Consider the following 17,320-nt stretch of genomic DNA (forward strand, 5'->3'; position numbering starts at 1 on the left):
AAGAAAATATACGGTGTCGAAAAATAGGTCAAAAGTTTATCTTCATGGAATCATTCACATTCATTGATTTTATTGACTGATATTAATAATATTTCTCATTCTATTTTATGAACCCATTTGGAAGCCACTTAATATGTAAGGGTATTTGATCAAAGCATGTCAATTACAATTAGTCTGAACAGAAAATAACATGTATTAGGTTTTCATTCTGTTTGTTTTTGAGACAGGGTCTTGCTCTGTCACCCTGGTTGGCATGCGGTGGCATGATCACAGCTCACTGCAGCCTTGACCTTCCAGGCTCAAGTGACCCTCCTGCCTCATCCTCTAGAGTAGCTGGGACTACAGGTACGTGCCACCAAACATGGCCAATTTTTCTATTTTTTGCAGAGATGGGGTTGCTGTAGGTTGCCCAGGCTGGCCTCGAACTCGTGGGCTCGAGTGATCCTTCCACCTCAGCCTCCCAAAGTGCTGAGATTACAGGCATGAGTCACCACAGTCAGACACATTTATTGTTTGTGTACATATTTACAATCATTATTTAGTGCATCCTAAAAAAAAAAAAAATTAGATAATTTTTTATTTTTTTGAGACGGAGTCTTGCTCTGTCGCCCAAGCTGGAGTGCAGTGGCATGATCTCAGCTCATTGCAACCTCCGCCTCCCGGGTTCAAGCAATTCTCTGCCTCAGCCTCCTGAGTAGCTGGCATTACAGGTGCCCTACACCACACCCAGCTAATTTTTGTATTTTTAGTAGAGATGGTGTTTCACTATCTTGGCCAGGCTGGACTTGAAATCCTGACCTCGTGATCCACCTGCCTCAGCCTCCCGAAGTGCTGGGATTACAGGCGTGAGCCAGTGCGCCTGGCCCTGAATTTTATCTCAACTTTAATGAGGAAGCACCAACATTTAAGTAAATTAGTCAAATTTACTCAGCCTCCAAGAATCAAAATGAGAGACAGTTCTCACATCCTTTTTACTCAATTCAGCCTGATGCTTCATCGCATTACTCTAGGTCAGCAATCAGCAAACTTTTTTAAAAATAAAGGATCAGATAGTGAGTGTTTTAGATTGTATGGGCCCACATACACGCCCTGTGTCACCCACTCAACTCTGCTGTTGCAGCTGGGAAGCAGTCAGAGACAATCTGTAACCGAATGAACATAGCTGTGTTCCAATAAAACTTTATTCATGAATACATATATTTGAATCTCATAAAATGTTTAAATGTCACAAAATAGTATTCCTCTCTTGATTGTTTGCTACCTTAAAAATGTAAAAACATTCTTCGTTCACAAGCTGTATGTATAAGTCGTGAGCTTGATTTGGCCTGTGGACACAGTTTGCACACTCTTATTATTCTTTCCAGAAGGGAACATGTGGTGCCCTTACTTAAATATATTAGAAAAATGCAGAGTTTTCTTTTCTACAGGTCTAGTAATATAAGGATATTCTTCAGTAAAGCATAAATCTCAGTTTTGGGTCATTTTCCTGACCCAGATACTTCTCCATCAATAATTCTCTTAGTCGTATTATTTTTCATGAATAAAAGGAGAGAGATGTATTTTAGAATAGCCCATATGTACGGTGCAAGGAAAGTCACTCCACACAAAAAAATTGAAGTGTTTTTTTTTTTAAGAATAGATTTTAAAATAAAAATCTTCCAATTAACGCTATCTCTAAATGTTTACTTTTTTCTGGATGTCTACCTTTTCCATTTAAATTAGTTCTTCATCAGCACTTCTAATACCATCAATTTCATTCAGAAGTCTCCAAGATAGCCCTTCTAAGGTATCTGCTACTCCAGATATTTCAGCCCTGTTGTCAGGAAGCATTGTAGAGGTTTTCCTTGAAGGATTTGTGTGTGGATAGCAGGAAGGAGGAGGAGAGGGGAGAAAGAGAAGAGAGTACAATTGATGGGCTATTGTCAGAGCAGCTGCTGTGTCAGTGGTATCTGTGGGCTCTCCAGGTGAATACATGACCACCCTGATACATCCATGGCTAAAGGCAAAAAAGCAACTTCTCTCTGTGGCAGCAAATGCCCCTGTTCTTCAGCTGATGAAAAATTCCTAGAGGAGGAAAGGGAAAGACAAAGAGGAAAGGAGATTGTTGGGTTGTTGAGAGATATGAGTAGGAGGGAGAGGTTGTAGCCCACCTGTCTGCTCCCTTTCTGCTGGCCCCAGAGAACCCTATACTAAAAGCTCAGTTTGTAACTAGCTTATTCACCTAGTGACGCCTCTATTGCAAGGCTAGGACAGACAGGACTGAGGCATTGGCTTCGTTTAGTCTTTGGTGCATTTGATCTCACCTATAAAAGGAAAAAAAAAACGTGTGTCCTTTATTTGTCCCCAACTACTTTTCACTTGCTTAGACAATCCTCTTCCTATATTTTGCAAAGAAAAAGGCAGAGCACTCTGCCTCATGGAAGGCAATGGTATCAGGGCCAGCTTTTTTTTTTTTTTTTTTTTTTTAAATGAAGCCACTGCAGTAGCTTTTATCTACTCACAGTTCTTTCTGTAGTCAAGGCCTCTGGCTATTCAAGCCATCTCCCTTCTTAGCAAGTTAAGATTGGGACAAAACAATGATCATTCTAGAACTTGTCAGCTTGAATCGAACCATCACAAACCAATCATACAAGGCTGCTCCCTTCAGCACAATCATTGAGATGATTTTCCCATGACCTGGAATGGACTTTTCAGATCCTTTGGGAAGAAAACTCACCGGCAGGTACATCTCTCTGTCTATAGGTCCTTTCTATCCAGAAAGTTGTTGAGATCATCGGTAGTGGGTGAAAACATGTCCTTTAGGGAGAAGGTTTTTTAGACCAGAAGCATTAGTTATGGAGGTTGTCATTGTTGTTGTTTCTTCCAAGGAAGAGAATAAAAGTGTAATCGCACTAGGTCATGTGTAAATTTATGCTGTTTTTACTGGCTCTTAACCCTTTTCCTTCCAGGAATTGTTAAGTTCCTTTGCAGTCATATATCAGCCCTTGGGTATGTTCTCACCAAGGGTGACTGACGGTAAGGTCCCCTCAGTAGACCAACAGAATACAAGTCAGGTCATGCAACTGATTCCCTGGAAATTACGTAAGTGAAATAAATACCCTGGTTTTTGTACAGAGAGGAAATTATGAAATCGAGCATGAATCCATAGACTCTCTTAAATTCTCCTGTGAGAAAATTTTTTCTTGGTTCGAGGGGGTCTTCAGTGGAATTAGGGGTAAAACCTTTTGTATGAGAGCTCTCCAGTTCCTAAGTTGCTTGAAAGGGGCTGCAGGTCAGGCTGCCTTCTGATGGAGACTCGGAGGGGTTCAGGAGGCAGGAGCGAGCACAGAACATCTGTCAATGCTTAGAGTTCTTTCTTTGTTTCTTTGGTTTTATGTCATGACCTGTAAGTCAATTCACAGAGAATTGCTTTCCATTATGGAGAAATCATTCCAACAATGATTGTTTTTTTTCTTGCTGACTGGATTGTCTCATTCTGTGGGGGTATGGCGTGGTTTTATATTATCAAGCATGTTTGGTGCTTTTTCTGTGTGTTGCTTTGATAGGCAATGCTTTTCAGTGGAGCCTGTGGAGCTGGAATCATGCAGGTCTTGAGCTGTATTTTCAGAATGAACTCAATGCTAAATCGTGGTAGTAATACAATTCAGAGCATTCCGCGTGGATCACCGGCTATTTTTTGGTACCGATCCCCTTTATGTAGGACTTGAATTAATGTATGGACTATGGAGAGGAAAAAAAGGAACAAAGGCAAGCAATGCTTAAGGAAAGAAGATACAACACAGAGAGGAGTAAACTAATTTCTGTGTTTCATTCACTTAGAGAAGAGCATTGATTCATTTTGAACGCAGGATTAAAGAGACTTGTATAAATTTCCATTATACTATCTGGATTTTGAAACTATGGATATGGCACTGGGGACTAAGGCTGTTGGGTAAATGATACTTTGACCAGGTAGATGTTCAGATAAAATGTGCATTGTCTGTTAGTCTAAGGGAACTGCTTAAATTATGTGTACTTAGCTCATGTTTTACTGACATGTTGAAGCTGTTTGGCCTTAGAACTTTACAGATTGTTCTACTTTTCAAAAATATTGAGAGCTGCCAGTATCTATTTTGAATGTTTCATAATTTAGTGCATAATAAATATGTGTGTAACGAGTGAATAGGTGACTTTTTAAATTGCAAAATGTAACTGGACTCTAAATATCATAAAACCAAGATCATGAAGGCAGGTTACGACAAAGAGTCTTAGAACTGACCACAGCTCTTCTGTTAGAATTAAGCAACTGCAAATCAAATCTTAGCCCTCTTCATCTTTTTATGAGGTTTTTGGATGTGTCATCATTGGGTCAACAGATATAATTGTGTATGTGCATGAGTCTGTAGTGTGTGCCTGCATGTTCATATACTTTTTGAATTTGCTTTCTGCCAATGAAACTATTAAGTATATACTTTCCTTAACTTAATCTGTGCAAAGAAGGCATTACTTTTTTATATAAAAATAATACACAGTAAAAGCAATAGCTTTGGACTTTGATAGGTAGGACAGATTATTTTTCAAGGTTTTTTTCCAAGCATTCTTACACGTGCTAACACATAAAAGAGGTTTAATCTCAGTAAATGGGAAAGCTAGCTCTCCCAACTTTTTCCCAAGTTGACTTAACAGGCAAGATGTGAGTATTCACATATTTCTGTTTACATGCAGGGAAATGACAATCAGATTGCAAAAAAAAAAAAAAAACATTATTTATACTGTCAGTTCCTGCCTTGCTAAAACTTGGTGACTCAGTTATGCAAACCATACAAAAGAATAGACTTTTGTATTACTACATGTTTTGAAATGAGATCTTTGTGATAAAAAGATCAGAAGCTGAAACACTGGTGATAGAATTTAAGTCTATGATATAAATTCTGAGTTGCTCTATCGCTAATCCTAGAAATAATTTCTAAAAACATTTGCTTATAATAGTAATTCATTTAAATTTCTTTAACACTTAAAATGAATTGTATGTAGCTCAAATCCAAATGATGCAGATGAAATGTCTGGATTTGAGCCTAATAAGTGCATTAAAAAATCTAATGAAGCACCTATTTTTTTCAACCTTAGAATTTCTGCTTTAATGGCAATCAAGTTTAAAAAATGTACAGTTTCACTTATTCATACCATTCCTTTATAAAAGGCAGATTTCAAGTAAACTTCTAAATGCATATATAATGTAGAAACTAATATTTTCTGGCAGTCCTTGGTTCCTGAAAGTTGAACTTCATCATATGTGTTTTAAACTTTTGTCAAAATAGTCATGAAAGATATGTTACTTTTGCATTACGAGGTAGTTTATTAGGGGCAGGCACTCATAAGACAGTATAAGTCCACTTGTCTAAACTTGCATGAGGCTGTGTGCATTGTAAAATGTCACAAAGAGTTTTGGGTCAGTGAATATTTTGCTGAAGGAACAATACTTACTTTTAACTGAGTACTTTTCTGCAATAAATAGCAAAGTCAGTTTTTGTAGCTGTAAACTGTATACACTGATAACTACAGGCTGGTCTGTCATGGAGCTAAAAGTTTCACCTGAAAACTTGCATTTTCTTTTAATAGTCATATAATGCTATGAATATTATTGTGCTATCATAAATCGCTAATGTTATTGGTAGTAGTTGGGTATAGCATTTTAGTTTTGCATAGTTGCAATACAAGTTTTATTTATTTGTAACTTATACACTAGGACTTTGAATATGAAAACTTAAATTTATTGGAACACTGACATTAAATCTCAATTGAGGATAAGTGCCTACAGAATGGAAGCTGGTCAGTGATAAAGGAAACATTCAATTAAACCTGTAGACACTGATCAAATTTATTTTTAAAATGGAAGAAACTCTTGCACAGGGAAGCATGAAAATTGAGCCAAGCATTTGGAATTGGGTCGTGCATAAGGAGCAAAAATTCAAATTTCATGTATTTCAGAGTTAGGAGAGAAATAATGTGGAGGATCTGTCAGGGAGAATTAGAAAGTGGCTTTGAAAAACAGAGGTTTTATTTTAGGTTTCTAGATTTGTCTGAGCAGAGATGCTAGGAAAAGTTATACTCTGCAGAAAGTAGAGGAATAAACATTGAATTTGGTATCAGCAGGTTAGGAGTCCACATGTATAGGTCCTATTCACATGAACAGTTGGAACATAATTTCTGTATCTCTATTTCCTTTTAAATAAAAATTGGAATGTTGGAAATCACATTAAGAAAACAAAAATGGAAGCAAAGATAAGATGGTAGGGCTGCAGCCAGAGGCAATGGATGAAGAAATGACAGTCCGATTAATGTTCCAACAGCCCTGTTTACACACCCTATCCTTCTGCTCAGTCATCTGTAGATCTCTCCTTGTGCAAAGAATCAAGCGTCAACTCAACATCTTTGTCTTGAAAGACTAAACTCTGGTCCAAGTTTAATGTTCAATTTTAATATTTCTTTAAATACATGAATTTATTCAAATTCTGATCAATTGTGAAATCCATTTTACTGTTTTCTCTGTTTCATGCCAACCTGTCCTATCAAATATAGAACTAATCTGTTGCTAAGTTCCCCAGATGCTTACCTCTTCATTTATGACTTTAGCACTTAATCAAGCACTACATAAACTTCTGTTATTTATTTATAGACTTATTGTATGCATGCCTTATTATCCTAGTTAACATGTTTGATTTATTCACCTTATCATTTTCATCATCATTAGTGGCAGGAGCAATAGTGATAGAATAAAAAGATACCTTTGATTAGTTGATCACAAAGTATTAGGCATTTTAGATTTATTATTTCTAATTCCTATAACAATCTTTCACAACTAGTAAGTGGCAGGTTGCAAACACATGTCAAGTTGACCCAAAGCTCAACCTCTCCCTACTGGGCAATACAGCCACTATGCAAAGTCACATAATTTAGAACATCCTTGAGATTCAATCCATTGGGATTTCATTAGAAAGAACTGCATTAAAAAACAACAACAACAACAACAACAAAAACCTTTAAGAGTTCATAAGCTTTGACCTAGTAATTGTACGTCTAGAAATCTATAATGAATGGAGAAAGATATGAAGATAAAAAAAATCTCCAACACCAAGTAAATGCATACTTGTAAGGGTGAAAAAAAAATGAATATAAAGGTATAAGAATAGGTGAGAATTAATTATAATTCATAAAATATATGTGAGCATTAAAATATACACTTTCAAATAATTTTTAGTTGCATGACAGATACTTGCATGATATAAAAAGTGTGATGCTCATGTATTGAAAATATGACATAATTGATCTTAAAATTATAGAGGCTAGGTGCGGTGGCTCATGCCTATAATTCCAGCACTTTGGGAGGCTGAGTTTGAGGATCACTTGAGGCCAGGAGTTTGAGAACAGCCTGGTCAATATAGTGAGACCTCATCATTAAAAAAAAACCCATTACGTTAATTTTTAAAAGTTATAACATAGATTTAAAAATAGAAACAGAAATACAGGAAAAGCAGAAATATATATCAAAGTCTTTATAATGGTTATCTTTCAATGGTGGGAATATGAATTTATATTATTTTCCACATTTACCTACATTCTTCTACATTTTAAAATGCTTATCTTTTACATTTTCCAAAACAGACATACATCATTTTAGCAATAATTTTTTAAAATACCAAAAAATACTCTTTAAAAAAAAAATCCACAAACTCTTAAAGCCCACATCTGAAAATCTAGACATTCAAGTATGTACATTTTCTTTCAAGAGTATCATTACAGTGTTGTTGACGTTACTCAAAATATGTTTTGCATTTTCTTCGTAGCTTGTGGCATATTCCATAAATGTCTACAATAGTGATTCGTTTTGGCTATCTGAAGTTTGTGTTGCTTGTTTTAATTTTTTGTTTTGTTTTTATAAGTTCTGGAAAAAGTCAAGTTGCGTGACTCTTACGATCTTCCAAAGATGTATTACTAAAGCAAAGAGACATTCTTACAGGTGTTTTAAACGTGAGATTCAGTTTGCTGATGGTGGCACTGAAAAGCATTTCTTACTGTGCTGTAGAGGGGGACTATGGATGCTGGTGGCAGTCTCACTTTCCTTGGTGGCTACTGAACGTGTTTGTGTCTCCTTTAGAACCAATAATTTCTAATGAATATTTTCTTGTCTCCTCTACTTCCTCCTTCCTTCCTATCTTCCCCCTCTTCATTATTTTCCCATGCAAATGTACGTGCAATACAGAATATCAGAATAGCACATCCTGTAAAGCACAAAAGCAGTGTTTGTTTCCTGGAAAACCCTCCATACAGCCTAGCTGATTATTAGTCTTCTTATTACTGCTTGATTACTATGATTAAATGATGATACTATACCCTTCCAGTTATAAGGCTTGCCTTTCCCCAGTGGCAATGATGAGTCTGTGCATAATGATTGATATTTTCTCAGCAGGCACCTCTTCTAACCGATGACCTGCGCTTACGGCAAGGATACCTGATCTAAGGAACTGCTATCCGTGGTTATAGAGGGTAAACTGAGGCTGTAAACTTATTACCTTTGGGAGACCTAATGCATCCCAGAAAACACAGATGAAACGATCATTGTAATCATGGAATCAAGAAACACAGTAACGTAGGGTCTGGCCCTAAAATGAATATGGTATTTTCAGAGTGTACTTGTCTCACTCAGAAGTTTTCCTCAGCTATTTCTAACAGCAAATACAAAGACCAAGCCATTTAAATGCTCTGAGAAGCAAAATAGATGCCATCAATCCAAATCCCGAAGCTTTTTTACCTGAAAAGGAGGTTGAGCAAGTGAAGGTAACTCCAAATTCAGCATCTGCTCATACTATTTCAAAAATGCATCTTTAGATATGTTAAATCATATTTGCTTTTACATTACTTTAGCAACCTTGGTTACATAATTTATCAGCCCAGCACAGATTAGAATCAACAAATTAGGCAGAGCATGGTGACAGCCTGACAGATCCAAGGCACATTATCAGAAGCAAAAATGAGAACGGAAGGCTCACATTGATGGAGAAGGAAAAACAAGCAGAAAGGCTTAAATAAGCTTCGTCTAGGGTCATTTAATGCAGGAGAAAAGGCTCTACTGTACCCTGATAGGCCTACTGTATTAAAGGTAAAAAATGAAAGATCTTATGTTTATTATAATCATATTGAGTAATTATCAAAAGTTATACTAAAACATACTGTTCCTTTCATTCATTTCCATGTAACTGACATTTATTCTTAGAAACAACTTATAATGTATATGCTTGATTACCTGTATATAGAAAGGTCTGGGGCATAGTGGGCATTTAGGAAATTAATTGAATGAGGAGACACTCCTATCTTCTGATGTGTTCTCAGCATCCTTGATACCACTACACATAGTAATATGTCGTATTTATTAAATCTTCCATTACAAAGTCTTACCCTGCTTCATTCCATTCTTCAAAATCTCTCTAAAATTATTGTTTTAATTGTTGCTTGATCCATTTTAGTGCGTAATCATAAGCTGCCTTATATTGTTGTTTGATCATTTAAATGTTTCGCTTCTGCCTTGTCTTCTCAGTTGGACATTCTGAACTCCTAAGAACAGGTACTGCTCCCCCTAGGACCCTTCTGTCTTTCATCTCACCTAGCATATAGCCAAAGTACAAAGTAGTTATTTCAACAAATATGTTCACTGAATTTAAAAATACGAAGATTAAATATTACCAATGCGGTAAGTGAAACTTAAGGCCAAAACTGTTTTCCAATAAATAAGATTACATACAGTGCCTTAAAACACCACAGTACATGGCTTGTTCTCATAGCAGCAGATTGCAAACTCAGCCTGTCTACATTTCCGGGCAATCTGACGACGATTTATTTACTATTTATTGCTAATGATGATTACTTTGAAGATTAGAAAGTGGTTTTTAATATCCAGTGGATACAGATGCCAGGAGCGTTTCATCTTTTATCAGTGTGAAATTGAACTGTATATATATGGTGAATGGAAGTCTGAAAGTATGTCTAATTGTTGGGGATCTTTATATAAATGCAAAGGAAAGATTTGTGCTTCTAGTGAAACAATCACCTTCTGCGTCACACAGCTATTCACAATCTGACTGCAGATCCAGATTGTGACTAATATTTGGCTCTAATATTATAGGTGGTTACCGTGGAGAGAATCAGTAAGAGCATAATTGTCATTTCCTTGGAAAAATTTAATCCACAGATGGATCCCAACACCCAATTGCATTCATGTCCAAGACTAATGGGGATTTTTGCTAAATAAGGCCTGATTCAGCCAAAAAAGATAGACTCTGAATACAGAAATCTGTATCACGCATCACTTCAAAAGATGTATTAACTCAAACACTGAAAGCATTGGCACACAGAATTTTCCTAATAGGGACATGATGAAAAGTCATTTATTAATTAAAATACATTTATATTTTCTTTTTCTAAAATGAAGCAATGGGGGTATTCTATGCTACCATGCATTTCCAAAATTTCATTTGCAAAATTTCATCCTTCATACTTCCTTATCTAGCTAATTAAGGTAATGATTCTACTTAGATTGGAAAGTTCTAATTAAAATTATTAATTTTTCCCGAACCTTCTCCTTCAAGAAATAAGCTTTGCTGCACATCCTTCAGTCTTTGGGAGGAGAGAATGTTAGGGGATTGATGCTGATAATTGATGAGAGAGAGCAGAATACATTTATTATGACCTTCCTCCCCCTGCCCAGCTAAATTTATACAGCCAACCATAACCTAATAACTCTGTGTTCCTTTCTTTAAAGATTTTCTTATCATATGAAACTATTTTGGCCTGTGGTGTATAGAATACTAAAGCAAAACCATTTCTAACCAAGTTGCATAAAAATGGCATCCCTTTCCGAGTGACTGGTTTTCAAAGAGAGCTCATTACCTGGAACAACAACAACAAAAGTGTTGCCTCTCTGAATTCACATGGTTTGGAAAATTCTTAGCCATCAACAGATGCACCAACTGAATCATAATAAAGAAGAGAAAATCTATAAGTGATTAATTTCCTTTTTCTATTTAGGCTTAACATGTTTTAAAGGATAATTAAAGTTTTGGCCTGTTTCTTAGAAGTCCAGGAGGAAGCATATTTCAGAAGCTTATTGAACTGAGCGGTGAACTCATTCATTATCCTTTGGTTAATATAGAGTTATCTTGTCTATCCTCGGGTTCTTTTATACAGCCTAGGTTCTTAGACATCCATCTATTTTACAGTGTTAATTCAAGCTGTTTATAAATAACACATGACAATAGATGTTAAAGAAGACCTCCCTTGGGGCAGGTATGATTCCCACGTTCATGGCAACAGAGTTGGTAACAGGACTTGGTGAACAGTATAATCTCAACAAATTAACTGGAACCACATCGCCATTTGGCTATCAGAGCAGCTACACTGAATGAATCATCTCTTGCACACCCTTTTAATTTAAGTACCTTGCTCAGTGCGAAGAAAAAAGGCACACTTGGTGAGGCAGGATTAAGTGCGTATCTGCAAAACCTAAGCAACCGTATTTCACCAGCACCTCCTAGGGGCCACGTGTGGATATGAGGATGGGAGGTGGGGACTCGCACAGAACTTTTCCTTGAATTGTCAGTTTCACCTCTCCTACACACAAAAATCCATCCCGACTGCGCCGTCCACAATACCAGCTAGTTTGCTCAATTAGTTTAGCGACTCAAGGAGGCCTTTCGAAGTTTAAATAAACTGCACAAAAGACACATTTGATCGCTCGAGGAAATAAACATTTAAAAAACTCAGTGGAAGGAGACTCCTAAAACATATCCTGTCCTTTAGAAGCAAAGCTTCGTTAGGACACCGAGGTACTCAGAAATAATAGGCACTTACTCTTCGGTTTACACACACACACGGATTAGTTTATAAAGTTCCAGGATCCAGACCCGGGTAACACAAGTTGCTTTTTAGGGGTCTGCGCGCTCTCGCCTGGCTGCTGGGAATGAGGGCTGGGAGGCGCTGAAGCGAGGGCAGATCTGAGTGTCTGTAGGAGTTGCTATTCCAAAAAAATCATTACTCTCTTAATTGTTCTGATTTTAGATCAGCAAAGCGTGCCGGGCGGCGGCGGAGAGATTGACGGCGGACAAGGCGAGAGGGAACGAGCCGTCCACCCTTCAGAGAAGCCTAGGCTCCTTGTAAGTAATTCGCGAACTGTCGGGAGAAGAAACAGCCAAGCGGCGCTGCAGTGACCGCACTTGCGCGCGTCTCAATCCTGGGTGCTCTGCTCGCCCGCCCCAGTCCCTCGCCCCATTGACTCTGGGGCTTCTCCGGGCGCTGCAGCCTCCCCGGGGGACTTCCAAGGGCCGAGGGGCTCCGGCAGAGAGGGAAGGGAGAGCGAGACGTGCCGGGGCCGACGAGCAATCCTGCCCCGGCGGTAAATGTCTCTCCCCGGCGCTGGCACCTCGCAGGCCCCTCGAGGCGCACGCAGGGCAAGCGGCCCCCGAGCGGGGGAACCGGGAAGTGTGTGGGGCTCCAGACGGAGTAGGAAGCTTTGCCCAAGGCCAGGCTGCAATCAGGCAGCCGCAACAGCCGGGCGCGCAGCTTCCCACCTGCTGCTGTCCCAGCTGGGCCGCAACTTCCTCCTCCCCGGCCCGGCCCGACTCCCCCGGCCGGGCTCCGAGGGTGGAGGGGGAGGCGGCGGCGGCAGGTTCACTCCGCTGGCAACGCCTCGCAGCATCCTCCCCTCCCCGCCGCGGTTCCCGGGGCCGGCCGCGCGGCCAGGCGCGCTGCGATTGGCCGGCAGCGGCCGGGGGCGGGGCCAGGAGAGCCGGTGTCGCACGGACCGCCTCAAAAGAGCCCAGGATATTGCAGAGCGCACTGGAGCCCTGGCCAGCGCGCAGCCTTCCCGGCGCCGGCAGGCTGGGTCTTGGGAATTCTGGTTTGCTTTGGCTCACTCGCTTTTTACAAACCACTGGATCTTACATGCCTCTGTACCCCCCACTTCCACTCCATGTCCCCATGCTCCTGCGCCAGCAACAGGTAAGGGCTGCTGTGTTTTCTTCCTTTTCGCTCGCTGCCGGTGTGTCCTGGGGAATGGACTCTGGCCGCCGTCCCCTACCCTACCCTGCCCCGCTGCTCCAGAGGTGCCCAGCTGTCACACTGCTGTAGCGCTCACCCACGCTCCGGAGTCCCAGATCATGCCTATATAGTTTGTGTGCGCACCAGAACATCCCCAGAGCTAAAAATACTGAGACATGCTTGGAACAGTTGAGCAATAGAAACAGATTTCTCTGCAGCATCTGTTTGTGCTCATAACTTCCAGTGCACCAGCTGTAGCGAGATACTGGGTTTGGAGGCAAGGGCGAGAGTGTCTGTGTTCGGTTCTCACTCTAAGGGAAAAAAAAAAAAGAAAACGTGGTTGAGGGTTTGGGCGTGCGTCTTGAGCCCTGGTCTTAAACCTTGGCAAATCTTGGGACTTAGCACTATTCTTGATCCTTGGCGGGTTTTTTTGTTTTTTGTTTTTTGTTTTTTTCGTCATTGCTTCAAAGTATAGCCGTGAGTTTCAAACAGAGTGAGTGTCTCAAAGTTGCCTTCCTGAAAGAAGAGCGGGAGCCCGAGTTGGATTTGAGCCTGAGGATCGCAAAACTTTCACATTACATATGACTCTCCCTTAATCAATTTGTTATTTTTAGTAATAATGGTAATACCTGGCTTGAAGACAGTGTGGTTTTAGAGAAGCAAAATAGTCAAAACGACTTGATTCTGCAAAAAGATTGCATCATAGCATGGATTCATCATGACAATTGGAAAAAAAAACAAGGATAGGAAATGGGCAGTTTAATGTCTGTGTCTGGGTAAGGATATCATAGGATGATCACTAGGATAAGGCTGTGCATTCTGACGATTTTCATAAATTCGGATTTTACTTGTTAGGAAATAAGGTGTTATTTGAAAACCTTGGATATGCAGAGAATCCATATTGCATTTTGCCATTTGTTTTCTTTTCACATGAATAATCAATAGGCTACCAGATTTCCTCTAGCCAATCACTGTTGTGTGTCTGATGTACATTATCGGTACACTTGTTAGCGTTTTCCTGCTCACTTCCAAATGTTTCATTTCTATTTGCCATTATCTGGAAAAAATCCTGGTGCTCAGAACGGGTAAGAGATGTTAATTGAAGCATGGTGGAAAGGGTGAGGATAAGGTCAAGGCCATTTTACTTAGCTTCCTGCCCTCCTTTCTCATATTTTAATGACACTTTGTTTTTTAATGTTCTTGGTCTCCATAAGAAATATTTGATCTAAACTCTTGTGAATTTTGCTTTTTTTAAAAAAATAAAAGAACACAGTTTTTCTACATCCTTCGGACTCCTTCCTCAGTTGCAGAATCTCTGGTTAGCTGTAGCGTCCTTGTATGACTTTTGCGTAGCCTGAAAGATTGAAAAGAGCTACCTGCACAGATTGGATGTTTCAATTTTTTAAGTGTATATTTTTATTTACCAAACATGTCTGTTTTTCAGCATATGCAGGTGCTGAGCAGTGCTACAAGCCAAGTGTCGTTGAGTATAAATGTTAGACATGGGGCTCACGTAGATAGATGGGTATCCCCCCTCCCCTCCCTCTTCCCCCTCCTCCTCCCTTATGTTTATTGAGCTTCTAAGAGGTTGCTTTCCTAGCAGTTGTGCTCACATAGCAACATGTGCCCAGAGCACACTCAGGCTGGTCTATATGGCGTCAGCTGGGAAATAGCTGCTCTAAACACTCATTAGCAGACCTCTCAGCCCAGTACGTTTTCTTTTGCTATCTTTATTTCCTATCCTTGGAAACTTTCTTATTCATTGCACATCATGACCGTGTTTCAGGACACATTTACTCTCATTTGATTTTGTTTTAGTCATTCATAAACCATATTGGAAGTATTACCTCTATAAGTCAAAGCAATTTAGATCCCCCATTTGTACCATGTGATCTCCTTGACCTTACATTTATCCATAGCTCGTTCTGCTTTAACATCTACCTAAGTTTAAAGCGCTGAACTATTTTTTCCATTGCTTATGCTTAATTTTGGCTCAGCCTATAAATAGTCTTAACATGAACAGCACCACATGTAACCTCTCAATTTCCCAAAAATACTTTCTACATCATGGGTTATGGCCTGGATAAAAATGATTATTTGTGTCCATGAAATTTACATCTAGGCCCTTAAATATTTTGGCTGGAAGGGAAATTTACACATTGTTCATCAAATCAAATTTCAATTCTCTGGATTTGTATCACTTAGTGTTCTCATCTATTCCTAATTGATTGCATCTCAAAACATTATTTTGAATATATGCTTGAAATAAAGTTGCATGTAAGCCCTGTTTTTTTTAATGATAGCTTTTCCCAGCTTGTTCACGAATTGGTAATTGCTAGTGAGAGAGTACCGGGCAAGGAAGTTTTGTGCTTGCTTAAAGTCGCTCAGGCATGTGGGCAGGTTAACAGTGAAAGCAATTTTTACCATGAAACATTAAGACCGTTACCCCATCAAACCCTGACAGGTTCTAGCTTTTAGCTATGTAATCAGCTCCACAAAAAGTCTGAATACATAGTATATGTGTGTGCACATGCATACACACATAAATCTGTTTTGGGGCATATCTATTTGAAGTGGCAAAAGTTTTCATTTTGCCAAACAAAACAAAACAAACCAAAAAGCGAAACTCCTCTTTTTCTCTTTCCAGGAAGAAATGGTAAAATTTCTAAATGATGCCCCACATGTGGGACAAATTCTGTTATTAGCAATGGAAATAAGACAATAAGTCTCTCAATACAGACCACTTTCAAGATTCTAAATGTGGAAAGCTATTCATAGGAAGCTGGTATTGTGTGATTTGTGGAATTCAAACAAATGTCCCGGGGTCAAGATTTTTGGAAAGTCATAATTCAGTCTTTAGATTTCATATGGTTGTTATGTTTTAATCTGGAAGGAGTACAGAAATAAGTCAGAAGAAATTTGACACTGTCTACTCATGGCCCCTAATGGTAACTCACAAGGAAGGATTGTTTTGAATCATGAAAAGGGAATTTCTTGGTGTCAGCTTATAATACAAAGTTCTGAAGTCAATCAGAACTCAAGAATACAAAGCATTCATTAAATGAAGCTCTTCTCCCTTTTTTTTGAAACGTACACCTGCGTTTGGTGGTGTTGCTGTCTCTGTCTGTTTAGAAATGTGAGGCAACTAAGATGAACTAATTACTTGAAAAATGCTGTCCATGTACAGGATCTAGAACCTTGAGGGGTAGGATTCTTGTCTCTTTGGTCCAAGTGCAAACTTCACAGTGAAGCAGACAAAACATTGAAGCAGGTGGAAGGTTAAGAAAGCACAGTAACTTCTTTTTATAAAGTGATTCAAAGGCACTTTCAAACCAAGCATCATTTAGGTGTCAAAAGCTGCCAAAATGTAACACACATTGCAATTTTCAGAGATGACTAATCTCAGGAAAAATGTGTTGGGGCACATTCTTGCATAATAACTTGGATAAAGAAGAAGTCAAAAGACAGTAACAAGGCATTTTCAAAGGCAATGCACCTTGCCTCTTTTTAAGGGATCGCACAAAAACAATGTAAATGGATGGCTTTATTTGTTTGCAGCTGGCTTGGCTGAAATCGGTTCTGTTAACTGTGTAATCTTAATGGATTTAGAGGAAAAGAAAAAAATGGAGTCTTCATTATCAGGCATCAACAAATCTCTGACTCCTTTCATGAGTTATTCATTGCCCCCGTTTAATATAGCAGAAGGATTTGGTTGTATGAAAAGTTAAGGATGGGCTTTATTTTTCAGTTCTAACTTATATTCGTTTTGTTATCACACATTTGGTAAAGAAAGCACCTTAGACTTTCTCTTAGTTTTTTGTTAGTCAAGGAAAATAGTTTCTTAGGAGTGAGGATGGCAAGTTAAAGTAAATAGATAGTTCTTACCTAGGGAAGAATGAGGCAATTGGAGAAAACTGAGAACTACTATTTGCACATATTAGGTAAAGGTGAGTGCCTTCTCCATAGGAACCTGTAGCAAATAACAGCGCTGGAAATGAAAGTAAGCGGACTAGCATTTATGATCTGTCCTTACACAGTTGTCTCTGTCTGAGAGAACACAGCATTGGACTGACATGAAATGAGTTCCTGCCTTATCTCAATCCGCTAAAGACCTGGTCCTTTCGCACAATGGTGCTTACTTCCTAGCCTGTCATTACACATGACAGCCCCATCTCAGGAGAATTTCAGGACTCTTATTGCTAGGCAACAGAATTGCTCTCTATCCCCCAGAGCAAACCTGCGTCTTCAAAGTCTT

The 17,320-nt window shown here is 39.1% G+C and overlaps 1 protein-coding gene and 1 long non-coding RNA gene across 3 annotated transcripts in view; one reads left to right on the forward strand and one right to left on the reverse strand.

Moving 5' to 3' along the window:
• Nucleotides 1-385: 385 nt before the first annotated feature.
• LOC139359677 (uncharacterized) lies at nucleotides 386-12,097 on the reverse strand. The gene is made up of 3 exons (XR_011615965.1): nucleotides 11,881-12,097; nucleotides 2,717-3,720; nucleotides 386-2,064 (listed from the first exon to the last, which is right to left on the reverse strand). It is a non-coding gene; the product is annotated as an uncharacterized lncRNA (long non-coding RNA).
• A 746-nt stretch (nucleotides 12,098-12,843) lies between these two features.
• LOC105469072 (potassium inwardly rectifying channel subfamily J member 2) overlaps nucleotides 12,844-17,320 on the forward strand; it is a 46,038-nt gene continuing 41,561 nt past the window's right edge. For both annotated transcript variants that reach the window (XM_011719656.2, XM_071083517.1), the window contains exon 1: nucleotides 12,844-13,026. The gene's annotated coding sequence lies outside the window, so the exon portion shown is untranslated. The remainder of the gene's footprint in view (nucleotides 13,027-17,320) is intronic.

Source organism: Macaca nemestrina, chromosome 17 (assembly GCF_043159975.1).
Source record: "Macaca nemestrina isolate mMacNem1 chromosome 17, mMacNem.hap1, whole genome shotgun sequence".
NCBI classification, from domain to species: domain Eukaryota; kingdom Metazoa; phylum Chordata; class Mammalia; order Primates; family Cercopithecidae; genus Macaca; species Macaca nemestrina.